Source organism: Oryctolagus cuniculus, chromosome 15, assembly GCF_051225735.1.
Source record: "Oryctolagus cuniculus isolate XC-2025 breed Fujian yellow rabbit chromosome 15, ASM5122573v1, whole genome shotgun sequence".
Classification (NCBI taxonomy): domain Eukaryota; kingdom Metazoa; phylum Chordata; class Mammalia; order Lagomorpha; family Leporidae; genus Oryctolagus; species Oryctolagus cuniculus.
The window spans coordinates 28,390,911-28,405,236 of record NC_142881.1 but is presented as its reverse complement, the minus strand read 5'-3'; the positions used below and the strand labels follow the sequence as shown (position 1 = coordinate 28,405,236).

The 14,326-nt window shown below is 42.9% G+C and overlaps 1 protein-coding gene across 30 annotated transcripts in view; it reads left to right on the top strand.

Moving 5' to 3' along the window:
- Positions 1-14,326, top strand: part of BTRC (beta-transducin repeat containing E3 ubiquitin protein ligase) — a 218,483-nt gene that overhangs the window by 40,250 nt on the left and 163,907 nt on the right. The gene's annotated exons all lie outside the window — the stretch shown is intronic.

Genomic DNA, 14,326 nt, shown 5'->3' with positions numbered 1-14,326 from the left:
CATTGCTTTGTCTCACTAACCAAAATCTGAACTTTCACATGCATTTAGGAAATAAATCTTTAAATGCTTATTTTAAAATTTATTTTTATCTACTTGAAAGGCAGAGTGACAGAGAGTGAGAGACAGCAAGCTTCTATTCGCTGATTCACTACCTGATTACAGGGTTGGGCCAGTGTCCATAATTCTATCTGGGTCTCTCATGTGTGTAGCAGAGACCCAAGCACTTGAGCCATCATCTACTGATCCCCAGGATATATTAGCAGGAAGCTAGATTGGAGGCGAAGGAGTCAGGGCTGTAACCAGGCAGTGTTCTGTGGGATGTAGTTGTCACAAGTGGTGGGTAGCTTAACCCCCTGTGCCACAATGCCCTCTCAAAACCTCTTTAAAAAGCAGAAAAAGTTGGAGGAGGGGGAGGAGAGACAACTAGAGTGATTTTATGTTTTTGAAGGATTTGTAAAAATCTCGTTTCTTTTTGTACTATTTAATGGTAGTAGGTCATTTATGACTCATGAGTTACGTTACACACCTTAGGCTATTTAATGTTTCAGATGCCCACTGAATTCAAAGATTGCACTAACAAGTTAGCTAACATTTTGTAAAGGAGTTTGAAAATGAAAGCTGATTATAAGTGCCCATATTCCATTGTGCCTAGCTATTGTGTCATTAGAATGTGACAGTGTATGGATTTCAATCTCTTTCTTCTACTTTATTCTTTTTTTCTTATTTATTTATTTATTTTTTTGACAGGCAGAGGTGGACAGTGAGAGAGAGAAGAGACAGAGAGAGAGACAGAGAGAAAGGTCTTCCTTTTCCGTTGGTTCACCCCACCAATGGCTGCTGTGGCCGGTACACCACGCTGATCCGAAGCCAGGAGCCAGGTGCTTCTCCTGGTCTCCTATGCGGGTGCAGGGCCCAAGCACTTGGGCCATCCTCCACTGCACTCCCGGGCCACAGCAGAGAGCTGGCCTGGAAGAGGGGCAACCAGGACATAATCCAGCACCCCAACCGGGACTCGAACCCGGTGTGCCAGCGCTGCAGGCGGAGGGTTAGCCTATTGAGCCATGGTGCCGGCCTAGTTTATTCTTGAATACAAGTTTTTAAAGCTAGTTTTTAAATCTGTGAAAACATTTACATTAAAATTTGGTGTGTTGATTTTTATATTGCTATTTAAAAGTGGGCAATATCATCAGGTTGTGCATTTGAGATTTACTACTTTACATCTTGGCTTGTGATAAATTGGATTGAAAGATCCAAGTACTCTATTTTCTTGGAAGAAAAAATTATTAGGTATACTCATCACTCCCCATTCCACAATTTCTTGTCACATTTCACTTGCCTTAGAAATACTCATTTTGGATCCTTCTTGTGAATAAGTAACTCTTAATACTAATGTCCTGAGAGAAAGGAGAATTTCTTATCTAACCTCAGTAATAACCACACTATCACAGAAAATGTCTTCACAACATATCAAGCAATCAAATAACCAATAAACCTATTCTCCTGCTAAATTCCGTAAACTGGATCGGGACGGGAGATAATGTTTACTTTTCTTCTATGACACTTGGTCTTTGAAATGGTTATTTATTTCATATATTGTAGCTGCCAATCAGTCAGCGATTTGCAAATAGTGAAGTAAACACACTGTTGAAGACGGGTTTCGTTCTGTCTGTGGTGCCCAGGAAATCAGATGTAATATGGTTGCATTTATTTATGTAGGCACTTACTCTCTTTCTAATGAGCAAGTAATTTTTTCTTCCCTACTCCTACATGAAAGTTAAATTGAGGAGTGCCCGAGAGGGCTGAACACTTGTTTTGCAGTCATTGAAATACCGTTTGATAACAGGGGATCCTTTCATGGCGGAGCTTCCCTCTCCTTAAGACGCAAGCCCCAGAAAGCTCCTCTTTGAACTCATTGTTAGAGCAGACGTATCTGTGGAGGATGATCCATATGCTAGTGTGAGGGGTTGTCTCCTCTTTCTATCAAAGGATTTTACTCTGTGACTTCTTTTGCTCTTTTTGCCTGGGAAATGAGGGACAAGAGCTCTGATGTCTCATATGGCAGTCAGCCTGGCCTTAATATGTGGATTATTAACATGACACCAGCCTCTGTTGAGTCATAGCAACTGCTATGAACAAATGTGTAAATCCCTCTGGGGGAAAAATAAGAGTGTTGCAAATGCCTATTCACCAAAATGGAAGCTTGCTTCACCTCCTCTTTCGTTTTCTTTTCTCCTCCTCTTTTCCTCTCTCCTACTCCTCCTCTTCCTTCCATACTCTGCATCTCTCAGAAATACATAAAGCCTAATCCTCCCCGTGAGCTCTGTGATCATTTGAAATTTGTGTATAGGCCAACTTCACATCATCAACAATTGTTGTGTAACCCCATGATTCCCAGGCCTCAGCTGGTGGCCTAGTTATTTCAAATAATATTTAATGCAATAAATTCTAGGGCAATAAAAGAATTTGGACAGTCCCTTAGAGCTTATTGCAATGGGATTTAACTTGAGTTTAATACAGTGAAATTCCAGTATAACCAAAGATTTTTTTTGTGTGTGGGATGATTTAAAAGGTCTTTAACCCATAGTCCCATTATCCTATATATAGAACACCTATAAAGAAAATCTGAGGAAATTGTAGTTTTACACTTACCAAGTAAATGAGTACTTCAAAATATGGGAGTTATCTTTACTTAGTACAAGGTGATTTTTAATAATGTGGCAAGAAAGTGAGCACCTTTACCTTTTGTTCTGTTGTGGTAGAATAAAGATACCACTTGGTTATGTGCATAAATTTGCTTTCTAAGTTGATTTCCTGTAGGTGGGCACTAAAATAATTTTTTGGTACTGAAAACGTGCAGCATCTAGGCATTATTGTGATGCCCTGCTGCTGTTGTGTGATTGAAAACAATTGTTCTTATTTTATCCTTTTTTTTTTTTGACATGCAGAGTTAGACAGTGAGAGAGAGACAGAGAAAAAGGTCTTCCTTTTCCGTTGGTTCACCCCCCAAAATGGCCATCACGATTGGCGCTGCGCTGATACAAAGCCAGGAGCCAGATGTTTCCTCCTGGTCTCCCACATGGGTGCAGGGCCCAAGCACTTGGGCCATCCTCCACTGCCTTCCCAGGCCACAGCAGAGAGCTGGACTGGAAGAGGAGCAACCAGGACAGAACTGGCGCCCCAACCGGGACTAGAACCTGGTGTGCTGGCGCCGCAGGCGGAGGATTAGCTAGTAAGCTGCAGCGCCGGCTTCTTATTTTATTCTTCCACATCAACAATTTGACCATAAAATCAACCACAGGCCAGATAGTTAGAAATTACCGTGTTGATACCAGTGAAAGAAAAATAAAACACAAATATTTAGTAATGAAACAAACCTGAATGTCGACGTTAGAGAAATCTGGTTGTTGTTTTGTACTGTGTAGTTCTTAGGCCAGTGACTTTTAAGATCTTTTGTTTCTGGACTGAAGTAATAGTGAAAATGTTTTATAGAAAGTTATGAAAAAAAGACTGTATTAATTTGCTTTGGGTCATTCTAGTCTCTCTGGTAAATTCATAATTAGGAAGGCCTTTTAAAGACTGTTTTCTAGTCTCACAGGTACACAGCTACTCCATATCTGGAAAATCTAAATTCATATGTGAGGAGGTTATGTTTTTTTAAAGTATATTATTTACACAATTCACTGGAATGGCTCCTTTGGAAGTTGGGTGGCTCTTTTATGTAATTATGTACTTAGTAACCCTGCTCTACACAGCAGTAGAAATTCAAGTAAGAATAATTTACTGCTTATGCCTAGTTATTAGAATTTTAAAGCATTTGTTTGCTCAAAATTCTAGTTTATCAGAGTGTTATATTTGACTAATTGCATACTAAATAAGTAATAATGAATAAAATTTATTTTACAGGGAGCCAAGTTTGAATTTTAACAGTTCTAAATTAAGCATCAGGAGCCTCCTCACTCCGCTTCTTGTTTAAAAGGATATCCATTCTTTTAGTCCAAATTTTCATAGTGAAACTAATAATTTATATTTAAAAATTCATATTGGAAGTATTGTAGATGTACTTCAATCATAGAGTTGTGGAATTTTGTTGCTGTAAGGTACTGTTAGAAATATCTTTTTTTTTTTTTTTAAGATTTATTTATTTAAAAGGCAGAATTACAGACAGGTTGAGGCAGAGGCAGAGAGAGAGAGCTCTTCCATCCTCTGATTCACTCTCCCAAGTGGCTACAACGCCTGGAGCTGGGCTCATCTGAAGCCAGGAGCCAGGAGCTTCTTTGGGGTCTCCCATGTGGGTGCAGGGGCCCAAGAACTTGGGTCATCATCTGCTGCTTTCCCAGGCCATAGCAGAGAGCGGGATTGGAAGTAGAGCAGCCAAGTCTTGAACCGGTACCCATGTGGGATGCTGATGCTGCAGGATGGGACTTTAACCTGCTGTGCTACAGCGCTGGTCCCTAGATTATAAACTTAAAAAGCAGGGATTCATTTATTTCTCATTAAGTCATCCAATTTCATTTTGGAAGGCTTAATTTTTTTTTTCTTCTGAGCATTCATGGCATTGTTGGAATAAGTATAGCTTCCTATTTTGTCTACTCCTGGGATAATACTCATTTGGAATTATATTTCTGTTTCCATCAAGTACTTTTGGTTTCAAGTAACATATCACCTCATTTCCCCCTTAAGCAAAAAAGGACTGCTATTAAAGGTATAGAGCTGGCTCCTGGACCTGAAGAGGGAGATGCACAGTCAGGCTCTGCCATGGCCTATAGGCAGGCATTAGAACATGTTTGGGACTCAAGGCAGCTGCCTTTGCATTCCTGGGATAAATCCCACTTGGTCATGGTGTATAATCCTTTTTATAAGTTGCTGGATTTTTTTTTTTTTTGCCAGTATTTTGAGAATGTTTACCTTTATGTTCATGAGGATATTGGTCTATAATCTCCATGCTGTTGTTGAGCCCTTCCAATGAGTTTTAAAATTTCAATTATTTTCAGTTCATAACATTTCCATTTGGTTCTTCCTTGTGTCTGTTGTTTCTTTGCTGATTCTTTCTTTGAAAAACATTTGCCCTTAATTGTTGGTCTAACATCCAATTATATTAAAGTCTTTGACTCTTTAAAAATTAATGTATTTGAAAGAGTTACAGAGAGAGAGAGAGATGAAGAAGATGACAACTACAGAGAGAGATGGACGGACAGACACACAGACACAGGAGTTAGCTTTCATCCGTTTGTTTTCTCTCCAAATGATCACAATGGCTGGGGCTGGATCAGGCTGAAACCAGGAGCCAGAAGCTTCTTCTGTATCTCCCACATGGGTGTGGGGGCCCAAGCACTTGGGCCATCTTCCGTTGCTTTCCCAGGTGTGTTAGCAGGGAGCCAGATCAAAAGTGGAGCAGTCGGTAATTCAATCAGTGCCCATTTGGGATGCTGACGCTGCAGGCAATGGCTTAATCCACTATGCCGCAGTGCCAGCCCCTAAAGTTTTTGACTTTAAGATTCATTCCAAAGTCTGCCATTTTGATATTGGAATATGTTGACGCAAATTGAAAAATTTCTCCTTTCTGGTGTGATGTCATTTTGGGATTGTACCCTTCATGTTTGTAAGATTATGAGACTGAGTTTTGTTTAAATCCCTTTGAGTATGTTGATGTGTTTGTTGTAGCAGGTGTTCAACATGGTTATGATCAGCTTACAGGTTCAAACAACTTTCTGTGATTTTAATGTCTTCCATTTTGAAAAAGCCTTTGCAGTGTTATTGAGATCTATCCCAGGTATGTGCCCCAGGGATCTGAGTGGAAGTCTTTCTTGTAGTTCAGTTCTCAAAGTCTGACTTACTATTTTGGTTATGTCTATTCGTGGGCAGCTTGAGAGAGATTATGGAAGTTTGCTCATCACTTTATGGGGTTTCTATCCTGAGTTTCTTCCTCTCCCCAATTTCCTTGGTGCTATCATCTGGCTTTGGAGAAGGCGGCTCCTTTTTTCAGTCCTGGAGCCAGAAAGCTAGGACTTTATATTTGCATCTGTTATTGCATCTGGGGCTAAGCAGTGGGAAAAGCAATGGGGTTTTGTCACTGTTTTAGGATCACAACTTCTCTGATAAAAGAGGAAGCTTTCCTTCAGAATTCTAGGCTCCTATGGGTCTGTGCATCTTCTGTGGCTTTCATTATGGGTTTGCTTGAGGGAATGTTGAGAATTTTAAAGAAAAATGGGAGATTTCTTCCATTCTCTGAGTGTTAGGGTACCCTTTCTTCATTTATTGAGCTAGTGCTAGAGCTCTCCTTACTCCTGACAACCTACTTTTGGCTTTGAGGCTGCAGGCCAGACTGGTGGATATTGAAGAAATGATAAAAAGGTAAATTTATTTTTGGTTCAGTGCTATGTCAAAATTCCCTAATCCATCTACTAGTATTTACTTTACAGAGATCTCAGGTCGCTGCCCATATGTTTTGTCCATTTCTTAATTTTTAAAAAAATTTATTTGAGAGAGAGAAAGCAAGATGTCTGTCCCATCTGCTGGTTCATTTTCATTTCCTAAATGCCTACCATGGATATGGTTGGTCTGGGAACACCATCCTGGTCTCCCACATGGGTGTCAGGAGCCCAGTTACTTGAATAATTGTTATTGCTTCCCAGGGTCTGCAGTGGCTGAAAGCTGGAGTCAAGAGCTGGAGCTGGAAATCAAACCCAGATACTCTGATAAGGAACATTAGTGTCTTAACCACTGGGCTAAGTGCTTGCTTCTCTGTCCATTTTTAGTAACTGCATTCAGTAAGAGAGAAAGAAGAGAATGTACCTATTCCATCTTACATTCTAGTTTCTCTTTGATATTGGTATATGCCAGTCAATAGCATAATCTATGTAAGCTCCATCCTTTGAATTTATTTTATGGCACTTTTTTTTGGACCCTTGTTCTATTTTTTTTTTTAAGATTATTTATTTGTGGGGTCCGGCCCCGTGGCATGGTAGGTTAATCCTCTGCCTGCGGCGCCGGCATCCCATATGGGTGCCGGTTCTAGTCCTGGCTTCCCCTCTTCCAATCAAGTTCTCTGCTATGGCCTGGGAAAGCAGTAGAAGATGACCCAAGTCCTTGGGCCCCTGCACCCACATGGGAGACCATGAAGAAGCACCTGGCTCCTGGCTTCGGATCAGCGAAGCTCCAGCTATTGTGGCCATCTGGGGAATGAACCAATAGAAGGAAGACTTTGTCTCTCCCTCTCACTGTCTGTAACTCTACCTCTCAAATAAATAAATAAAATCTTTAAAAAATTATTTATTTGCAAGTCAGAGTTAGAGAGAGAATAAGAGATAGAGAGAAAGAGATCTTTTGTACACTGGTTAACTCCCCAAATGGCTGCAATAGGCGGGGCTGTGTCAGGCCAGAGCCAGGAGCTTCTTTCAGGTCCCCATGTGGGTACAGGGGCACAAGGATTTGGGCCATCTTCCACTGCTTTTCCAGGACATAAACAAGGAGGTGGATCTAAAGTGGAGCAGCTGGACATGAACTGGTGCCCATATGGGATGCCGGCACTGCTGATCAGCTGTGTCACAGTGCCGACCCTTATGATCCCTCTTAAGGACTGTTGTGGGAAAGTAGGAAGTATGAAAAGAATGTATATTGGCCGGCACTGCGACTCAATAGGCTAATCCTCCGCCTGCGGTGCTGGCAAACCGGGTTCTAGTCCCGGTCGGGGTGCCGGATTCTGTCACGGTTGCCCCTCTTCCAGGCCAGCTCTCTGCTAATGGCCCGGGAGTGCAGTGGAGGATGGCCCAAGTCCTTGGGCCCTGCACCCCATGGGAGACCAGGAGAAGCACCTGGCTCCTGGCTTCGGATCAGCGCAATGCACCGGCTGAGGTGGCCGTTGGAGGGTGAACCAACGGCAAAAGGAAGACCTTTCTCTCTGTCTCTCTGTCTCTCACTGTCCACTCTGCCTGTCAAAAAATAAAGAAATAAAATAAAAAATTAAAAAAATAAGATTTGTTTATTTATTTGAAAGAGTTACACAGAGAAGGAGAGGCAGAGAGAGAGAGAGATATCTTCCATCTGCTGGTTCACTCCTCAGAACTGTACCATTCTGCAGCCAGGATCCAGGAGCCTCTTCTAAGTGTCCATGCATGGGTGCGGGGGCCCAATTACTTGGTTCATCCTCTACTGCTTTCCCAGGCCATAGCAGAGAGCTGGATCAGAAGTAGAGCAGCTGTGGCCGGCGCCGCAGCTCACTTGGCTAATCCTCTCCCTGCGGCGCCGGCACCCCAGGTTTGAGTCCCGGTTGGGGCGCTGGATTCTGTCCCGGTTGCTCCTCTTCTAGTCCAGCTCTCTGCTGTGGCCCGGGATGGCAGTGGAGGATGGCCCAAGTCCTTGGGCCCTGCACCCACATGGGAGATCAGGAGGAGGCACCAGGCTACTGGCTTCGGATCGGTGCAGCGCGCTGGCTGTAGTGGCCATTTGGGGGGTGAACCAACGGAAGGAAGACCTTTCTCTGTCTCTCTCTAACTCTGCCTGTAAAAAAAAAAAAAAGCAGCTAAGACTCGAATTGGTCTAATTGGTGCCTATATGGGATGCTGGAACTGCAGGCTGTGGCATTATCTGCTGCTCTCCACAATGCCGGCCCCTAAAGCAATTTTGAAAAAAATATTTATTTATTTGAGAGGTAGAGTTATAGACAGTGAGAGGGAGATAGAGAAAGGTCTCCCATTTGCTGGTTCATTACCCAAATGGCCACAATGGGCAGAGCTGGGCCAACCCGAGGCCAGGAGCCAGGAGCCTCCTCCAGGTCTCCGACACAGGTCCAGGGGTCCAAGCATTTGAATCATCCTCCACTGCTTTTCCAGGCCACAGCAAAGAGCTGGACCAGAAGAGGAGCAGCCAGGACTAGAACCAGTGCCCATATGGGATGCTGGCACTGTAGGCAGAGGATCAACCTGTACCGCAGCGCCGGCCCCAAAATTAACCATTTTTAAGGTGAAAAATTCTGTGGCATCTTGTGCATTCACAATGCTATTGCAATCACTGCCTCTGTCTAGTTCCAAAATACTGCCACCATTCTAAGTATTAAACCCCTCATCCATTAAGCAATTTCTCTCCATTCCCTCCCTTCAGCTCCTAATAATCACCAGTCTGCATTCTGTCTATACAGATTTACCTATCCTGGATAGTTCATATAAATGTAAGCCTACAATATGGTATTTTGTGTCTGGCATCTTTCATATAACATATTTTTAAGATACTTTGTTTTTGTGGATGATATCCCATTGCATATGTATTCTACAGTTTGTTTATATATTCACATGTAACATTTGGACTGTTACCACTTTTTGGCTCTTTTGAATAATGCTGCAATGAATATGAATCTACAGGCATTTGTCTGAGTACCTGTTTTCAGTTCTTTTGGGTATATGCCCAGAGGTAGAATTACAGGGAGTGGTTATATGGTAGGTCTGTGTTGAACTTTTTGAGGAACTCCCAAACTGTTTTTCACATTTGCTGAACCATTTTATATTCCCACGAGCGGTGAACAAGTGTTCCAGTTTTTCTACATTCTTGTCAACACTTATTGTTTTCTGTTGTAAGCTTGTTTTGTGTAGCTTCAATAACTTTTTTTTTTTTTTTAAGATTTATTTATGGGGCAGGCACTGTAGTATAGCAAGTAAAGCCGCTGTCTATAGATAGTGCCGTCGTTCCATATGGGTGTTGGTTTGAGTCCCAGCTGCTCCACTTCGATCCAGCTCTCTGCTAATGTGCCTGGGAAAGTAGCAGAGGATGCCCAAGTGCTTGGGCGCTTGCACCCATGTAGGAGACTCGGAAGAAGCTCCAGGCTCCTGGCTTTGGATCAGCCTAGCTCTAGCCATTGTGGCCATTTGGGGAGTGAACCAGTGGATAGAAGACCTCTTTTTTCCTCTCTCTCTGCTTCTGTGTCTCTGTAACTCTGTGTTTCAAATAAATAAATCTTAAAAAAAATATTTATTTGAAAGGAGAGTGACAGAGATGAGGGAAAGACAGGTAAAGAGAGATCTTTCATCTGCTGGTTCACACCCCAGTTGGCAGCAACAGCCAGGTCTGGGTTTAGGCTGAAGTCAGGAGCCAAGAACTCCATCCTGGTCTTCCACATGGGTTTTAGGCACAAGTACTTGGACCATCACCCCACCGCCTTCCCAGGCACGTTAGCAGGATTCAGATCAGCCAGGGCTCAAACACAGTATGTCAGGGTTGCAAGTAGCAGCCTGACCTGTGCATCACAACAACAGCACCAGCTTCAATAGCACTTTTTTTTTTTTTTTAAGATTTATTTATTTAGAAAGGTAGAGTTACAGTTGAGACCTATCTTTTTGATCTGCTGGTTCATTCCCCAAATGGCCACAATGGTTGGCTGGGCTGATCTGAAGCCAGGAGCTAGGAGCTTCTTCCTGGTCTCCCATGTGGGTGCAGGGACCCACGCATTTTCTTGTTTTTATTGCTTTCCCGGGCCACAGCAGAGAGCTGGATCAGAAGTGGAGCAGCCTGTTCTCAAACCAGCACCCGTATGGGATGCTGGCTTACGCCACGGTGCTGGCCCCTTCAGTAGCTTTTGAGACTGGCTAGAACTTTGATGATAAAACTCCTTCTAGTGCATCTAGATCTCCTGGCATGCTTCTCTTGTGAAGTATGTGAGGACTCTTTCAGGTGTGTGGGTTTTTTTAGTTTCCATTATTGTGAGTTTCATTTTTCCTAATGACCAATGATATTATAGCTGTTTCATGTGCTTGTTGTCCATTTGTATATCCTCATCAGATATCTGTCTGTCCACATCTTTGACCCATTTTTAAATTGTTTTGCTTGTCTTTTTTTTTTTTTTTTTTAATTTCTTGCAGGTCAGCTTGATGCTATTATGGGTGATTTAATTATTACTTTTTTTTTAGGATTTATGATTTTTTTTGACAGGCAGAGTGGACAGTGAGAGAGAGAGACAGAGAGAAAGGTCTTCCTTTTGCCGTTGGTTCACCCTCCAATGGCCGCTGCAGCTGGCGCGCTGCGGCCAGCGCACCGCGCTGATTCAAAGCCAGGAGCCAGGTGCTTCTCCTGGTCTCCCATGGGGTGCAGGGCCCAAGTACTTGGGCCATCCTCCACTGCACTCCCGGGCCACAGCAGAGAGCTGGCCTGGAAGAGGGGCAACTGGGACAGAATCCGGCGCCCTGACCGGGACTAGAACCTGGTGTGCTGGCGCCACAAGGTGGAGGATTAGCCTGTTGAGCCGCGGTGCCGGCCCTAAGATTTATGATTTATCTGTTTATTTGAAAGGCAGAGTTACAGAGAAGGTAGAGAGAGAGGTCTTTCATCTGCTGGTTCACTCCCCAGATGGCTGCAACAACTGGAGCTGATCTGAAGGCAGGAGTGAGGAGCTGCTTCTGGGTGTCCCAGTTGGGTGCAGGAGCACAAGGACTTGGGCCATACTCTACTGCTTTCCCAGGCCATAGCAGAGAGCTGGATCAGAAGTGGAGCAGCTGGGACTCGAACCAGTGCCCATATCGGATGCTGGCTGGCACTGCAAGTGGCAGCTTTATCCATTATACCACAGAGCTGACCCCATAAACTATTTTTAAAAATAGATTTATTGTAGCGCCCCCCCCCCCTTTTTTTTCCTTTCCCCTGGCATAGTTTATCCCTGCGACTGAAATGTGAGCTTTCTGGGAGCTCCTGCTGAATGTCCTGAGTTTTCAGTTAGGCTTCTGTAATCTGGCTTGTCAACACAGAAAAGTCAGATTTTCTGTGTGGTTTTTAGTTGTTGAGCTTATAGCTCTGTTGTAGTTCTATGCTTGGTTTTGTGGAGTTTTCTCTTCTCTTTCCTCAAGTGATCCTGTTTTACTGTTTGTTTTCTTCTTTATTATCCTGCAGACTGGAAAGTTCCTTCAGGTAGAAGCCTGGAGCAATTTCAAGGGTCACCTCATCTGTTTCCTTCTGTTTTTCAAGGATTATGAGCTGGCATTATTTGTCTTAAAATATGTTTCACTGTTTTATGCGGCTGTCTTTGGTAAGAGGGCAAATTTGATTTTTATTTACATATGGCCTAATAGTGTTTGCTTTTACTCAGTTTCTAGTTTTTGTAAATTCTAATGCATTAGAAGTCCTCACTTTACAGCCTCACTGTATACAGATTTCAGTTAGCACAGTTAAATAAGTCATCCAACAAGATGGTTCAGATTTCAAAAATATGTTAACTGAGTAACTGTATAAAGTACAAACTTCATTGCTAGTTCTCTAGTCCACAAATCATTATACTAAAACAAAACAAAACAAAAAGGATGTATATCGTGATCACATATCTTTTTTTTCTTTTTTTTTTTGACAGAGTGGACAGTGAGAGAGAGAGATAGAGAGAAAGGTCTTCCTTCCATTGGTTCACCCCCTAAATGGTTGCTACAGCCAGCGAAGCCAGGAGCCAGGTGCTTCCTCCCGGTCTCCCATGCGGGTGCAGGGCCCAAGCACTTGGGCCATCCTCCACTGCCTTCCCAGGCCATAGTAGAGAGCTGGACTCGAAGAGGAGCAACCGGGACAGAATCCGGCGCCCTAACCGGGACTCAAACCTGGGGTGCCGGCGCCGCAGGCGGAGGATTAGCTTTGTGAGCCGTGGCGCCGGCTATTGATCACATATCTTTTTTTTTTTTTTTTAAGTTTTTATATGTATACTTAATTTATTTATATATTTTTTTACTTTTAAAAAATTTTTTTTTAACTTTTATTTAACGAATATAAATTTCCAAAGTACAGCTTATGGATTACAATGGCTTCTCCCCCATAACGTCCCTCCCACCCGCAACCCTCACATATCTTTAACAGCCTATTGGTGCACATCTTGTTACTAAGTTTACTTACAGAAAACATAATGTGTAATTGTGTTGTCTCTCCCAGTGTTAAGCCCATGTAATACTATTTTACAAAAATAACCAAAAGTGGAAATTGGCTGAGGTGAAGCAAAGAAAAAAAAAAATCTTTAATTGAAGTTTCAGTTAAAGGTATATGTAGAAGGCCAGCGCCACAGCTCACTTGGCTAATCCTCTGCATGCGGCGCTGGCACACCGGGTTCTAGTCCCGGTTGGGGTGCCAAATTCTGTCCCGGTTGCTCCTCTTCCAGTCCAGCTCTCTGCTGTGGCCCAGGAAGGCAGTGGAGGATGGCCCAGGTGCTTGTACCCTGCACCCGCATGGGAGACCAGGAGGAAGCACCTGGCTCCTGGCTTCAGATCGGCACAGTGTGCTGACCGAAGCAGCCATTTGGGGGGTGAACGAACAGAAAAAGAGGGCATTTCTCTCTGTCTCTCTCTCTAAAAATAATAAAAAAAAAAATAAAAAAATAAGGTATATGTAGTTATGGAAGAAAGAGATGAGAATAGCAGTGTTGACATTGCCACCAGTTGACAGATTCTGGGTATGTAGCCAAAGGAACTTAGTGAAGGTGAACTTGTAACATAGATGAGCAAAGTAGATGTAGTGAAAATGTGTGGATGTCCCAGAGGAAAAACTTGATCTTCTGAACAAGGTAGGCATTGTGGCACCAGTGAGTTACGCTGCTGTTTGCGGACTCCTATATCCCCTTTTGGAGTGCCTGTTTGAGTCCTCGCTATTCCATTTCCTGTCCAGCTTCCAGCTGATGGACCCTCGGAAGCAGCAGAAGATGGCTCAAGTACTTGGGCCCCTGCCACCCACATCAGAGATCAGGATGAAGTTCGAGGATCCTGGTTGTTGCCTGGCTTAGCCTGGCTGTTGTGGGCATTTTGAGGGTGAATCAGCAGATGGAAGATCTCTCTGTTTCTCTGACTCTCCCTCTCTTTCTGTCACTGTGCTTTTCAAATAAATAAATAGATCTTTAAAAAAAAAAAAAAAAAAGACCTAGAGATGTTTCACAGTATTGTTAAGTACAAGGATAAAATGTCAGAAGCTAATATAAACTTAGAATAAAAGTTTGCCAAGGCATGGAAAAGATTCTTGCTTTGTATGTTTGTGGAGATTTTTGAATCTGTGCTGGAATGATTTTCATCAGGCTTTGAAAATTTTTAGTATCTTTTCAAGGTTGCTTTTGCCCCATTTTCTCATGTTTTCCTTCTGGGAATCCAACACATTTTTGTTCAGTTTTCACTTTGTCATTGTCATTTATTTCTTAAATTCTCTGCATTTTTCTATCTTTAATCTCTGGTTCAATCCAGTGTTTTTTTACTAGCCCTTCTTTGTTTTTAATAATCTTTACTTTGCAACCATTTTTTTTTTTAAGTTTTTAAAATTTATTTGAAAGGTAGAGTTACAGGCCGGCGCTGCGGCTCACTAGGCTAATCCTCCGCCTTGTGGCGCCGGCACACCGGGTTCT